Source organism: Gopherus flavomarginatus, chromosome 10 (assembly GCF_025201925.1).
Source record: "Gopherus flavomarginatus isolate rGopFla2 chromosome 10, rGopFla2.mat.asm, whole genome shotgun sequence".
Taxonomy (NCBI): domain Eukaryota; kingdom Metazoa; phylum Chordata; order Testudines; family Testudinidae; genus Gopherus; species Gopherus flavomarginatus.
Genome location: NC_066626.1, coordinates 58693292 through 58707214, shown reverse-complemented (window position 1 = coordinate 58707214; position 13923 = coordinate 58693292). Strand labels below are relative to the sequence as shown.

General features: G+C 37.6%; 1 long non-coding RNA gene across 2 annotated transcripts in view; it reads left to right on the top strand.

The window, feature by feature from the left end:
* The window catches only part of LOC127058909 (uncharacterized), a 49576-nt gene extending 46648 nt beyond the window's left edge, over nt 1-2928 (top strand). For both annotated transcript variants that reach the window (XR_007776484.1, XR_007776485.1), the window contains one exon: nt 2224-2928. This is a non-coding gene — a long non-coding RNA (uncharacterized LOC127058909). The remainder of the gene's footprint in view (nt 1-2223) is intronic.
* The last annotated feature ends 10995 nt before the right edge of the window (nt 2929-13923 follow it).

Sequence of the window (13923 nt, the reverse complement as noted above, 5' to 3'; positions counted from 1 at the left end):
AAGTGGGCTGTAGCCCACAAAAGCTTATGCTCAAATAAATTTGTTAGTCTCTAAGGTGCCACAAGTGCTCCTGCTCTTTTTACGGATACAGACTAACACGGCTGCTACTCTGACAACTTCAGAAGTGTGTCTCAGGGAAGGAAAGACACAGGTGGTTTTGAGCCACCTAGTTTTTTCAGTCCTGGGGTCCCTGGGCACTGACACCATCTCCTATGTAAAACAGAGCATCCTGATGATATGGTGGCTGTCAGTAGCCCACAAAGGCAACCCAGCATTCAGGAATCAGCCAGGGCAGTATACACCAGCCTGGCACATGGGAACAAGTTGACGAATGACCTGTGGGATCCTTCCTTTGGCTTGTTAAACTGTGTTCAGGTACTTTGCACTACTGGAATGGTGCAAAGCAACCTAACTGAATGGAGAATCCAGCCCATTGTGTTAGGTAAATATGTATCCACCAATGTAAGGAATTATCTTAATCACTGATGTTTTCCTTTGCTGTAGATATAAGACTGAATGAGGGAATACAGTACAACCATGAACATAGTTTTAATAGGGCTGTTTTTTTCTATTGTAAGATAATTTTTGAAAATTTTTATAACTTAACATTCCATTTTAGACACTTTCTGGAAAAATTAAATTAATTCTAATTTTACAGGGCTCTTTAGGTGGCATCTTTTAATTTTCACCTTTTCTGAGACTTTTGTTGTAACCTAAGATTTTACTTACAGTAGGTTAAATCCACGTTTTTAATGAAGCACTTCTTTCTCTGTTTTTTGTTGTTAGACCACATGGGATATGTTCTATTGATGTGTGGGGAGTTATGATTAGATGAGAATATACCTCCGAGGAAGCTCATATTATCACACATAAAACATCAGAAATTGCAGAAATGATGTTCACTACTGTGAAAACACAATGGATTTATCTGAGTTTTTCCTAGTCACACCGCAGCATCAGTACGGTAGTTAAGGCTGTCTGCGAGTTTGCTAGGATTTATAGTTTATTAATAAGGACAGTTGAAAATAAATTGATAAGGGCAGCTGAAAATAAATGTTCCCAAATCAAAACTGAATTTCGATTCAAACACATTCATTACTCGTTTGTGTTTACTTTGTATATTTCATGATAAAATTCACAATTAGCAGCTTGCACTGTATTGACTACTTTGATAAGTTATGTGGCATTTTTGTTCTCTGGTTAGATGACTTTGGAACTAACCAACACAGAGTGAACAGCAAATGTTATAACTGAATACACAATTTGAAGTCCGTGCTGTGTTGATTAATTAAGTTGGTCGCATGAGTTATGTGTTTCAGATAGTAACTGGCACAAGTTTTAGTGCAAATTGTGAATTTTATGTTCACTGTTAATTGTTCAAAACCTGAGGTTCAAATAATTTTGAGGCCACAAAACATTTGCAGATTAAATTTGTGAATAATGTAGAATAGCAAATAAATCTCTGAATGTTGTGGTCTGTTAAGGTAAAATTATTTATTGTGAATTATTCTCTCACTTCATATTGTGACACAAATCAATGAGGGCTTGATTCTGCACAATTAAAATTAATGGGAGTAGGTTCGAGCCCCCCAAAAGAAGCATAGTTATGAGTGGACTATACTTTTCCAGTAATACCCATGTTTCCTTAATGCCACCAAATGGATGACATCTTAATGAATTTTTGAATGCCACTGTATCTAAATAATGGAGGACAAATGATGCAATACATGTCATCTTTGACTCTTGATTTCTGGTATGTGCTGTTTCAACAGAAGTATTAAAGTAGATTATGGTGGAAAAACATTACCCAAATTCAGTTTTAAAGTTCTATCATGTTTTGAAATCCAAGTTCTCTCCTTTTTAGTCATTGTCAGAGCAAAGAAAGTCTAAATTTTACAGTGTTTCAGAATAGGCACAAAATTAAAATAATCTTAATTCCACACAATTTGTTTTAGTCGGTGTAGACTGAAATCCATTAAAAGCCCCATTACAAAATTAAGGACTATTGTACTTTGTACAAAAAGCAGAGAGTTTTCCTTAATGAATCTATTGTTTTACAGTATCTATTCATTAATGGTGGTATAGAAAATTACTGGACTGCCCGTGAAATGCATAGTGAAATAAACTGCACACACATGCTGTAAAAATGGTTCCCTCTGATCCCCTTGTGGTCTCACAAATCATTAGATGTTCCTCTTCTTTGTCTCTCTCCTCTTTTCGCAGACAAGATCGCTGAAACTGCAACTTTTTCTGAGCAGGGCCTTGAATCTACAGAGAGTGCTCCACTGATTCCAAGCCCAGGGATCTACCCGTGCTAAATAAGTTGCAGGATTGGGACCTAAAGTCTGTTTAACAATGAAAGCCTCCAGTACCTACATAGGAGTCTTTTTCAAGAGCATTTAAAAAGAAATCAAAGTGAAATATGGCATTATCTACTTGGACGTAGAGAAGAGCCCAAAAGACACTGATCATATCTCAGCATATGACTTTAAAAATGCTCACGTTCTACCCATGCAGTCAAGTGCGAGTAAGATTTTCTTCAAAGTTGGTCAATAGCAGATGCAAATAATTTAAAAATGAGACCGTCCTGTTAATACTATGAGTCAAAGCAGGAAGAATTGGAAAAACCCAGTTTATGCTTTCTAAATCACTTACCCATGTTTTACCAGCCTTTATCAGAGTTTGTACACTTGCTCCAATTAAATTATTTTTCTTCAGGGAAGCTTGCGAGGCACTTATATAAATTCTCTTAATTTCTAAGTAATGCAGTCCTGACAATCACTTAAGACAAGATAGTTGATACTGCTGTCAGGAAAGACTCTTTTTCAAAAGAATGTTTTTATAGAATATCATTGTGACACTTTGCTCAGATGGATGTCTTTAGCAGAATTTGATTAATGTAATGTAATAAAAGAGATGCACACTAAAGTGTCTGTACATGTCTTGTTAAGTATGTTTGATTCATTATATGTAGTTCTCCTCACTTCTTTTCTCTTTCCTCAGTTCATTTTTTATCATTTCAATAATATATCTATAAATATGAAAAAGTTGGCACTTTCAAAGTCTTTGACATATAGGGCTATTAATTCATAACTCTAAAAATTGTATCTTTCAACTTGTCATTTTAAAACTTGTACAGTTTATTACAGTAAGTAACCTGTGTTGGAAATTAGATTTTGAACTTTAGCAAGGAGATAAATAAGCTTGTGGACACAGAAGTTATGGAGATGATACCTAAATACAGTGATAAAATAAAATCATATGAAAAGATCACTTACATGAAGATAATTTCAGAGCTCCCTGAGGATCACATTAAGATCAGATATTGGAAATGGGCTGCAAGTTTAATTCCAATAATTTTTATTCCCAAAAGTTTTACAATACTTAGGTTTTTTTTTTTGTCATTTGTGCTTGTCTCATCCCAGGTACCTTACATATAGTAAAAGCACAGTCTTTAACGAATTACATCAAATTACTTAAAGATTCCAAAAAACCTTCTCAGCCCACTTGCCATCTCCACCCTTTCTCAATACATTTCCTGCAGCACAGGGAAAACCTGGGAAATCATAATATCCTCATGACTCTATTTATGACAACATTTTAGCGTAACTAGGTTACTTACTTCCCTGTTAACTAACTGAGTCATGAGGATATAATGATAGTCCTCAACATACTTGGTTCCTGATTCAAACTTAATTTTTTATATTAAAATAACCACCGTGATTCTTTCCTGCTGAGGACATCCTGGGGCTTGTGGTAAGGGCTTCAGGAATCCTTTCAGAGCAAGTGTGACAGGTTGTTGGGCACAATGTGATGCCAGCAGACTTAAGAGTGAGGGCTGAAATAGTGTTGTGACTGGGATTTCTCTGTATTGTTTTCAGACATCATAAGGCCAATTTGGTTGGTTGTTGTAAATGTGCTCTAAGGCCTTGTCTGGACTAAGAAAACGTGTTACTGCTTCATTGTGGTTTGACTGGTGGAAACTCCTAATTTAGTCACACTGACCCGGTGCAAAATGGAGCATTCACCCAGTGACATAAGTGACATCACACACGTGCAGCACATCTGCACTAGGGATTTACACTGGCATAGCAACACTGGCCTACTTATACTTGTGCAAAAATACCTACTGTAGCCAGGGACTTAGTGAGGAAATAAGAGCCTGGAGGAAGAATATTACTACCCTGTTTTGATTGTTACACCCTCTGGATTATGCAATTTGCCTACAGGATATCGAGAGCTGATATCTTGAGAGTCAACATGTCACAATGCAGTGCACTGAGGAGAATGAAAATTTTATACACAACAAACCTAGAGAGGCAACCACATTAAAAGCTGGGTGGTTTGGAGTGTTTATGATAAAGTACGATGACAGACGGGAGGTGGGTTTGTTGGCAGAAGAGAAAAAGGAAGTCATGGTTGCCCATCCAGGAGTGATGGAAAACCACACAATGTAACTGCCAAACAGGTTTTCAAACCAGAAAGTGTCTGAGCATAACACAGCAAGTACAGGAGATGTTGTGGGTAAAGAAATGCAAAATCAAAGCAACCAAATGGGGGCAAATAAATTAGCCATAGGAAATGGAAGGTGTGAGTGGTGGGGACTCAGGATGTAGATAGTACAATGTGCAGTCCTGTCTCTGACACACTTATGGTTTGCTGTGCTCTGAGTGACAGGCTATTACATTATCTGTGGATGCGCTTGTGGCAGAAGCTTGGTCTCAAACTAGTATGCTAGTCTGGGCTTGTGTTAGGTGAAACCACATAGCTTATTAACTCATGTCCTTGAAACACTATGGTTGTTATTCATTATACAGTCACAGTATCAGACAGAGATGCTGGAGTTCAAGACCCACCACTGTACAGTATTTCCCTATGGGAAACCATAGACGAGAGGCATCACTGAAAATCAGAACTCATCCCTGCGAACCCAACGGTATGTGATGAGGGTTGATTGCTCTCAACAAAGCTAAATCCCCAGGATACATGAGAAAGTATCATACTTCTAAGCTGTCTTTCTGTATAACTAGATGTGTATGCAAATGGGCAATTTCAGCAATGTGGGGTCTGGAAAAATATTATGGGGAACTAAGAGGCAAGAGAAAAAACTATGAGAGGGTCAAGCACTAAACTATTGTGGAAATCCCCTCTCACCCCCTAAACACCCACACAAACTAGGCATGCTTTAGACACTCCTTATTCCTACACAGGAAAGTATATGGTCTGGCAAAATATGTGAAGGTGATCAATGAACCTGCTGTCTGACTATAATTCCTTTCCTTTTGTTAATCGGTTGTATGAATAAGGCACCGTACTCTTGTAAACATTAATAAAACTGTATGTCAAAAGACTCAACTGCCCTGATTCATGTCAGCATGCACAAATCTTCCTTAGATGTGTTTCTTCACTGGAGGAAACTACAATTATGCCAGGCCTGAATTTCAGAGGTGTTGACAATCTGCCACTCCCAGCACCTTGGAAAAATCACACCTCCACTGTATTTCCATGAAATTTTCTTAAATTAATTTTAACTGTGTATTCATTCAAATATTTGTTAATTAATCTATTTTTGCACAAAACCACTAGTTATTTTCAAATCTCACTTTTCAAAGAATTGCTGTTCCACTCTCACAGTAGAAAGAAAAGAGAACAAAGGGGGGAAGCAAAAGTGAGCCAGCTTGCTAGGAAAGAAGAGCTCTTATTGTGATGATCAATATGTCAGTGGGTGAGTGACTTGAATAAGCTTCTAGAATGACGGCAGAAAGTAAACAGCAATAAAATGACTAAAACAAGCATTTATTAATAAGACCCCCACCCCCACCCGAGTAAGCAGGGGTAACAGTGCACTATATTGCCAAGCCCTTCGGGGCTGACTTCTCAATTCAAGTAAATTAGAATAGCTGCATTGATACCAATAGAACTATGCCTAGTTATACCAGCTGAAAATCAGTTTTGAGGATCCCTCTAGGAACTCACTTTCTCCCACCTTACTTCCTTTGACACTGTTATTTAAAATAACTTCTATATGTTTGGGGCAGGGCTTTTATATAGCAGTATTGGCCAGCCTATGACTGATTTTTGTCACACCTGTGACACCTTAAATTAGCTACAGGTAGGCTGATTTGGGCCCAGTAGCCATTAGTTGCCAGGAAATCACTCACACAGTCATTCTCTTTTCCTGGTGTTAAATAGCGGAGAGAAGGCTTTTCTTCTGTGAGGTAAGAATTTCTACTTCCTTGAGCTGGAGAAGAAAAGGAGAAATAACCTATGTTTACAATGTTACATAATTAGCTAATTCCTTAAATAAGAAAACAGAAAATTCAAAAAGGAGAAATAAGAAAATGGATTTCCTTTCTACTTTGAGGAAAGCCTGTAGACATTTAGGGTTTGACTCTGTTTTTGCAGCAAAGAATTTAAGCATCTCCTTAAATATGAGTGAATATTCCCACGGAAGTTAATGTGTGTTGGAGGAAATCATTAGGGCTATTCTGTATGCTTGAAGTTAGACATGTATTTAATGGCTTTGTTGAATAGGGCCAGATATGCTTAGAATTTTGTATGTCTGAGTCCTTTGAGGATAGAAGGCAGTTAAATAGTACTAAGGCCCTGACCCAAGTGAATAGACTCTTGCACTGATATGGAAACCCATTAGAATCATGGGGGCTTTTAAGCAGGTGCAAGCGTCTGCCCATATGAAACTCATTATAGGGCCATCATCTTTGAATGTTACATACATGCACACACACCATGAGAAAGGAATGAAGCTCTGCTCTCAAGGTCCTGAATAATAAGCAAGGGGGTAGTTAAGAAACTTGTCTCCTGAGAGGCTTCTGTTCCCTGATCACAGTAAAACAGGAGGGGAAAAAAATCTTTACCCTCTCCCTGACTCCTGCAGCACCATTATAAAAGCAACAGCTTAGGTATAATTCACTTATTTACAGGAAAAAATGTACTATTGAATAAAAGCTCAAACTGGACAAAACATATTTGATTGTTGAGTCTCTTCCTCTGCAAAGACAGAGGCTATATCTTATATCAGACTGAAAATGGATGACCAATAAATGATCATTTACTAGAGAGAGGGAAAGGCAGTTTTGTTTGCTGCTCATAGTAAATGTTCATAGTGTTGATGTACAAGACCATAAACAATTTGAAACATGAGGAAGGGGCATTACAGGATGTAGAACGGGTTCTGGAGAAAGGGGTGTGTGCTGTGCTGGAAGCACAATAAGGTCAGGGCTGAAAAATGTAACTCTACTGTAAAATTCTCTTTGATTACAGGGTTTCCTTCCTTGTTTCTTTAATGCTGACCTCTGACTTGTCATATCATCTTCCAACAAGAAGAGAAGTGAGAATTAAAAAATGGTAAACTCATGAAGGGTCAAATCCTTCCTCTCTACCTCCCACATTAAACAAATAGCTAGGTTTGGTTTTTAGAAACAGATTGGCATCACTCCATGGGTACTTGTCCTATGCATGTGCTGGAATAGGGCTTGTGACCCCAGTACACCACCTACATTAGTGATATTTTTAATTGTAGATCCAAGGACCACATTTCCAGTCCCTCTTTACTTCCCCCCAAAGCAGGGTTCTGTAGAGCTGATGTTCAGCTCACCTCCATGGCATGCCAGAGTTGCAGAGTTCTTCCATGTACCCACCTACTGTGCAAAAGGTTGGTCCCATTTGCTCCTAAATTTACAAATATTCAGTTTATCAGGCCTCATTATCTCTTCCTGGAAGGTAAATGTCTTTACTACCTTGATATAGTTCAATCTTCAATTTAAAAACAAAATTGTTATGTAAAAGTATGTTTAGAAAGTAAATTTTATATTAGATTAAGTAATTAGTTTTGTAATTCAGTCTTTGGTGATGTGTTTATTTAAGAAATCTGCCTGAGTTTATATATGTCAAATGATTTACATATAAAAACTACATCAAGTGATTCACATATAAAAATGACATAATTGCTATTAAATTTAGCAGCCATATGGATGGCAAAGAGAGCTTCTTTATTGGCTTCAGCAACTATTTTTTATTTCTACCTATCTAATGTCAGTATTGCTCTTTGTCAGAAGATAAAACACTTACGTGCAGGAAAATAGTCTCCAAAACCTAACATACAGAGATGTAATGTTAATATAGGAAGGGAAGTGCATAATCCAGAAAAACAAGAAAAAACAAAAAATTGGTGTTATTGTGGAGCTGAGAGAGGGGTTTGTCATTTTTATCAATGAGACTAAACACTAGTCTTGCAATATGTGCCATGTGAGATTTTATTGCTCTGTTATTTTTAGTACTGTAAGAGAGATTAAATGAAATCTGGGATTATTTCAGACAGTGTTAGAAATGTGCAATAAAAGTTCATCATCAGAATCAGGCTGACCCAGCTGGATTTTGTGGCTTTAGGTATTCCTCTATGAATACTCATACAATTAAAGTTCTTCAGTCATAAGTAATCTTGGATGGATGATGAAGTGGGGAGCAGTAAATATCCGTCTTAATATGGGGATTTTTCCCTCCCATGGTATTAATGTCTCTAGGATTACGTGAGTGGCACCAGTTTTTGTGTATGTTTTTGATCATGAAAAGAGCTTGTGCATGTTGACCGTTATACATTTGAGTTGACCCACTGGTGTGTGAAAATTTCAGCACATGCATAAGTCTTTGAAGGATCATGGACTCAGTTTGTGCTATCTTCTTTTCAGCCTATATTAAGCATTGGCTTTTACGAGAACTAAATGAGGTAAATGCAAATTGATTTAGATTCCCTGGTTTGCTTCTTTTTGTCAGAGGAAGAAGATTACATCTTGTATCTGATTAATTAACTGCTTTTATAGCATTTAAATCTTTATTTACATTTTAAAAATTAATGGGCTCAATTCAGCTGACTTGACTCATGTTAATGATTATAAAATGGCACAGATGAGTGCCTTCTACATTGGTCACAAATCTAGACACACACATGGAGTCAAGAAGGCTTAGAGTTTTGTTAAAAGAGAGCTGCTCTACAATCAACCTTCAGTTGTTGGAGAAAGTGAGAGCTCTTCCTTGCTTCTTCAGGTGTCGAAGGCCTCCCTTGCCTTTATTCAAGGTGGATTTTGCTGATTCACAAACCTGACTTTCTGGAACCAGTGGAATTTCAGTTCAGGACATGAACAGATTGTCTTGGTTAAAAATTACAGAGGTAAGTAGGAAACTTGTCATGATGTACATGCAGTGGTAGGAAAGTGGTTGTAGAAAAGAAAGCTATTAAGATATTTGTAACATAGGTCTGTTGTTTACATCCAGAGATAATATGACATCAATTATATTTTCCTGTTGCTAGTCAAATGTGCTTTTAAACATCATAAAGGAAATGCATCATATACATGTTACGTACTGCATTTGAGCAGGTTTTGGTGGCCACATTCTTCCATTTTGCCATATCCCCAGATTTTCTCACATTTACTTCTCCCTGTCAATGCAGTACTGTCTTCAGCTGGGCCCAGGCATTTGTGTGCATGTCTCTACTAGAGGGTTCAAAGACTGTACTGTTGCTGTTTGTAGGGCTGGTTGAATCCAGATGGTGGGTGCTAGTATCTATTGTCTTGCTTTTCTTCTTGCTGCAGTCCTATCTAATCCTGTGTTGAGATTAATGGAGTTACACAAGGGATACATTTTCCCAGAATGTTCAGTGCAAAAGTTTTCATAACACAATTAAATCAATACATGTGGTTTTGGTTGGGCCTTTCTTTGTTTTTTGTTTTTGTTTGTTTGTTTTCTTTTGGCACTCTGTCTTGAAATTTTCGCAGACAATTTTGCATGGTTTACTTCAAATTCCTAGTTCCAACAGAGTTTATCTGGTGGGAAGCCACATGCTAATTTTTCAGGTTCCCAAACGTGGTTAAATCTAATCCATGTTATCAAGAGGGTTAGTAGAAACTACTTTAATTAGTTTGATCAGTCCTTTATGGGAAGAAGAAAGGAAACGTGCTCTGGGAAACCTGAGTCTGTGGTGGGAAGAGTGGCAATATACCCCTGAAAAGCACCACAAGAGGATTAGGTCTGCTGCCTTCCAAAGACCCTGAACAGAGGTAGAAGGCCCACTCAGGAAAATAACGCTAGGTAGGAGAATACTCTTTGTTGGCATAGGCCTGTCATTAGGTTTGTTTCAGGGTGGTGGGATTATATGAGCCCAAAAGCTTTTCTGTAGATTCAGCTACATTACCTAAGTATCCAAACTAAATAAGAGAAGCTGAATTAGGCCAAAAGCTGAAGCTGAAAGATCCCCAGAGTGGAGGGAGAAGAAAGGACCTAATTCTTCTAGGAATTTTAGAAAATAAATGTTAAAGTAATTTTAAAATGAGGGCATCAAAAATAGATGAGAAGTTCTGAATTGAGCCCTGATGTAATTGGCCATGACTCCCATTGACTTCAGTGTGAGGTTTGCTACAGGATTGAGCTGTATGAGAATTAATGTAGATTCTGTTCCTAACTTTGCCAGAAACTGGAATCCCTGTTTCCTGGCAAATACAAGCCTATGGTGTTTCATATTCCCCCAGTGAACAATACCAGAGCAAAAACATGCTGAGCACATTGCAAGCTCTGAAATCCCTGGTTGGTGGTAATTGTCTTGGTTCAGGTGTTGTCCTTTGTGTTTCCTGTGAGCTTTGCTGAGATGGGTCGTCTGTCATAACGCTAATGGCTTATCCTTTTGGAAAGGTGCTTGAGGTGATGTAGTGAATTTAGTGACACTCTTCTCTCTTCCCCACACAACAGCTACATCTGAAGTGCTAGTCATAGTGGTGGCAGCAAATTAAGATTGAACTTTTCACTCTGGCCTTTATTGTAGCAACCTAATAGGGTGAGCGGAGACTGCAGGAACTAGTGTTAGGAGCTATTTTTGTCTGCTTCCTATTTTCACCTTGTTCCGTGTTGACGGAGTGGAGAGTAGCTTGTGTGTGAGAGAGCAAAGCGCATTTCTAAAGAGGAAGAGATAGCTCCCCCATAATGAAGAGTTCAACTGAAATAAATGGGGATTTTTTTTTCTTGCATGCCAGATTTCTTGCCACTTTCAAGTTAATCCTTTCAGTTCACTTCAAAATAGTCACTGAAGTAGCTTAGAAAAAGAGAGGAAAAAGATCTTTGATATGCTAGATCAACCAAAAGTTTAAAAAAATCTCTCTTTGTATCTGCCATTTATAATGCAAATCTCAAGTTAGCATTTTGGGCTCACTTTGCTGGGTTCACTGAAGTACCTCAGCATACAAAGAGTGAGATACAGAGGGAGATCCCAAATGACAGAGTGTTTTTGATAGTTCAATAATAAAAAAAAAAAAGGAATTTAAATCTTTTCATTTTTAAGTACCTTTCACCTCCTGTGTGTGTGAGAGACACTATTACTGTATATTAGTTATACATTAACTATTATACAGTAATAGCATACTGTACATTAGCTGATGTAAATCAGCAAAGCTACATTGATGCCATTTGAGGATCTGGCCCACTGAGTCAGGCATCTCCAGCTATCTTCTATGGATTAGAGAAGAGAATGTGTATTAACAGTACATATTTGGACAGAGAACACCTGAATAGGCCCCTGGCTTGCAAAGAAAATACATTTTAAAGGGTCAGGTTCCATAGAGCATACTAGCTTGATTTTTCAAAAGTGCTGAGCATCTGGTCTCCCATTGGCTTTGATGGGATTTGTTGGTGCTCCATCTGTATCTCCTTCCACATTTAAAAAAAAAATAACCCAAAGCTAACTTTTACTGTGACTCTGATGACTTCAGTAGAGTTGTATCAGGAATGAATTCTGCCTGCTGGGTTTTCACTGGAAGATGCAAACACGTTTATACTTTTATGAACAGGAAAAGGAAATTCATTAGCAGAGATTTAACTTCTATTAGATACTATGCATAGTGTGTATTTAAAAAAAAATTCTCTGGGTAACTTCACAAAACCTGTGGAAATAGAGGGGATAGAATCACTTTTAAATTTCTGTGGTCTCCTTGGTTTTAACCCTATTACATTCCCTAGCTCTGTTCTCCGAAGGGTACGTATGGTATAAAAACATGTTTTTGAAATGCCAGTTATTTGGTCTTCTATTGGAGCTGCATCAATTTCCAACAAGACTTTGTAGTGAAAGTGACTGAAAGTCATGATGTACCCTACCCTGCCTTCCTAGTGCACTCCAAGTTCCCATTACTATAATTTTATTAAACCAAGATTCAAAAGCTGCAATCAGGATGTCACCCAAAACAATGCAAATGCCCAGTTTACCAAACCTCTTTATCTCGTGGTGTGAGGTGCTGTAAAAATGGATTTGAAGACATGGTCCCTTCCAAATGAATCCAGATTGTAAGCTCTCTAGGGACGTTTCAATGTGCATGGATAATCAGTCCTTTATTGGTAAACTCTTGTAAGTTCTTTAAATGTTTACTGTATTTGCATGGAAAATGATGATATTTATATTAAAGCTGTATGGTTTTAACCCTCTTGCTGCTCTCTACTGCACCTGCTGTGTTGTCATTATCTATATCATGCTGAAATTGCTGGTGTCTTTCATTAGATGTGGTGCATATGGTGGCTCAGCAAGTGTGGTTCTACTAGAACATATTTAGTCTATTCTGTAACATGAAGATCTTATCAAATATTCCAAATGATGTTTGTACTCTATTTTTTACTTATGATTGTAATATTCTGCATTGACTAAAGAAATTAGTAGAATAAAACACATCTTGAATCATACATTTTTAAATTTTTATTTCATTCTATAAAACAACTCCCTATCCAGAACTCTGGATACCCTTCACATACATTTTAAATCAGTATGACATAGGAGTTGCACAATAAATAGTCCAAAGGAACCGCATATAAATGTATTCCTTGGTTGCTGAGTACCTGAGGCTGAAACCCAGACATTAAGCTCAAGTACCCCTTTGCTACTATGCTGCTGCTTCTGGAAAACTTCACCCATCTCATCCCAATAAAGTGCATAACAAGCTATGGTGGGGGAAAGAAAATGAGACAGTAAATCAGATCTTTATGTTCAGAAGTTTTGGTTATTTTGTTGAATCTGGGAAATGTTTGGATTAATGTTTTATTGTCTCTCAAAAGCTAAATTGTCACAGATGGCCTTGGCATAATGTAAAGACAACGGCCTGATCCAAAGCCCATTGATGCCAATTGATTGCACTAGACTATGGATCAAGTTTTATGAGTGTGCAATCTTTAGTGTGGTAGGACATTTAGAGCTAAACATAGGATGCATCTTAAATTCAAGGTACAACATTTTCCATTTCTATCAGTCTGAAAAACTCTTAATAAATCTTAAAGCTGAACTTGATTTTAGACGTACATTGAAAATCCCTAAAGTGGTTACCTCTAGATTCTGTTTCATACATAACGTGAAAACCCCGCATTCACAGCTGACAATCCTGACTTGTAGTGAAGTCGCAGGAATGTGCTAAAACTGCATGTACGTTCTGGATTTTCAGGTGTATTCGCTAACACTTCAGTCACTGGGCTTCTGACAGAAGGGTATTTTTGAAACACTGTGATTTAAAGTACTGCTAGACTGTGCTGTGGAGAAGCCTGTAATACTTCTACTGCCTGTACCAGGCTATTAGGGAAAAACTCAGGGGGAAAAATATAAATAAAATATGCCCAAGCATGCAAACCAATGATCTGTAGGTTAAGCCTATTGGCACATACAGGACAATTTTATTGCATGACCTACTGGTTTAAAAACATCAAAAATATAAGTCAAATCACTTGAAGAACTACTGTTCAGTGAGTTAGAATGAATGAAGTCTTTAGTGAGTACAAGCTTTCAGATTCATTACTTGGTTCTGTTCTAGTCGTGCCCTATACCAGTCTTACCTGCCCCAGGCAGTCTTTTTGAGGACATTTGACCTGCCAATCATATTTCAGAAACTACTG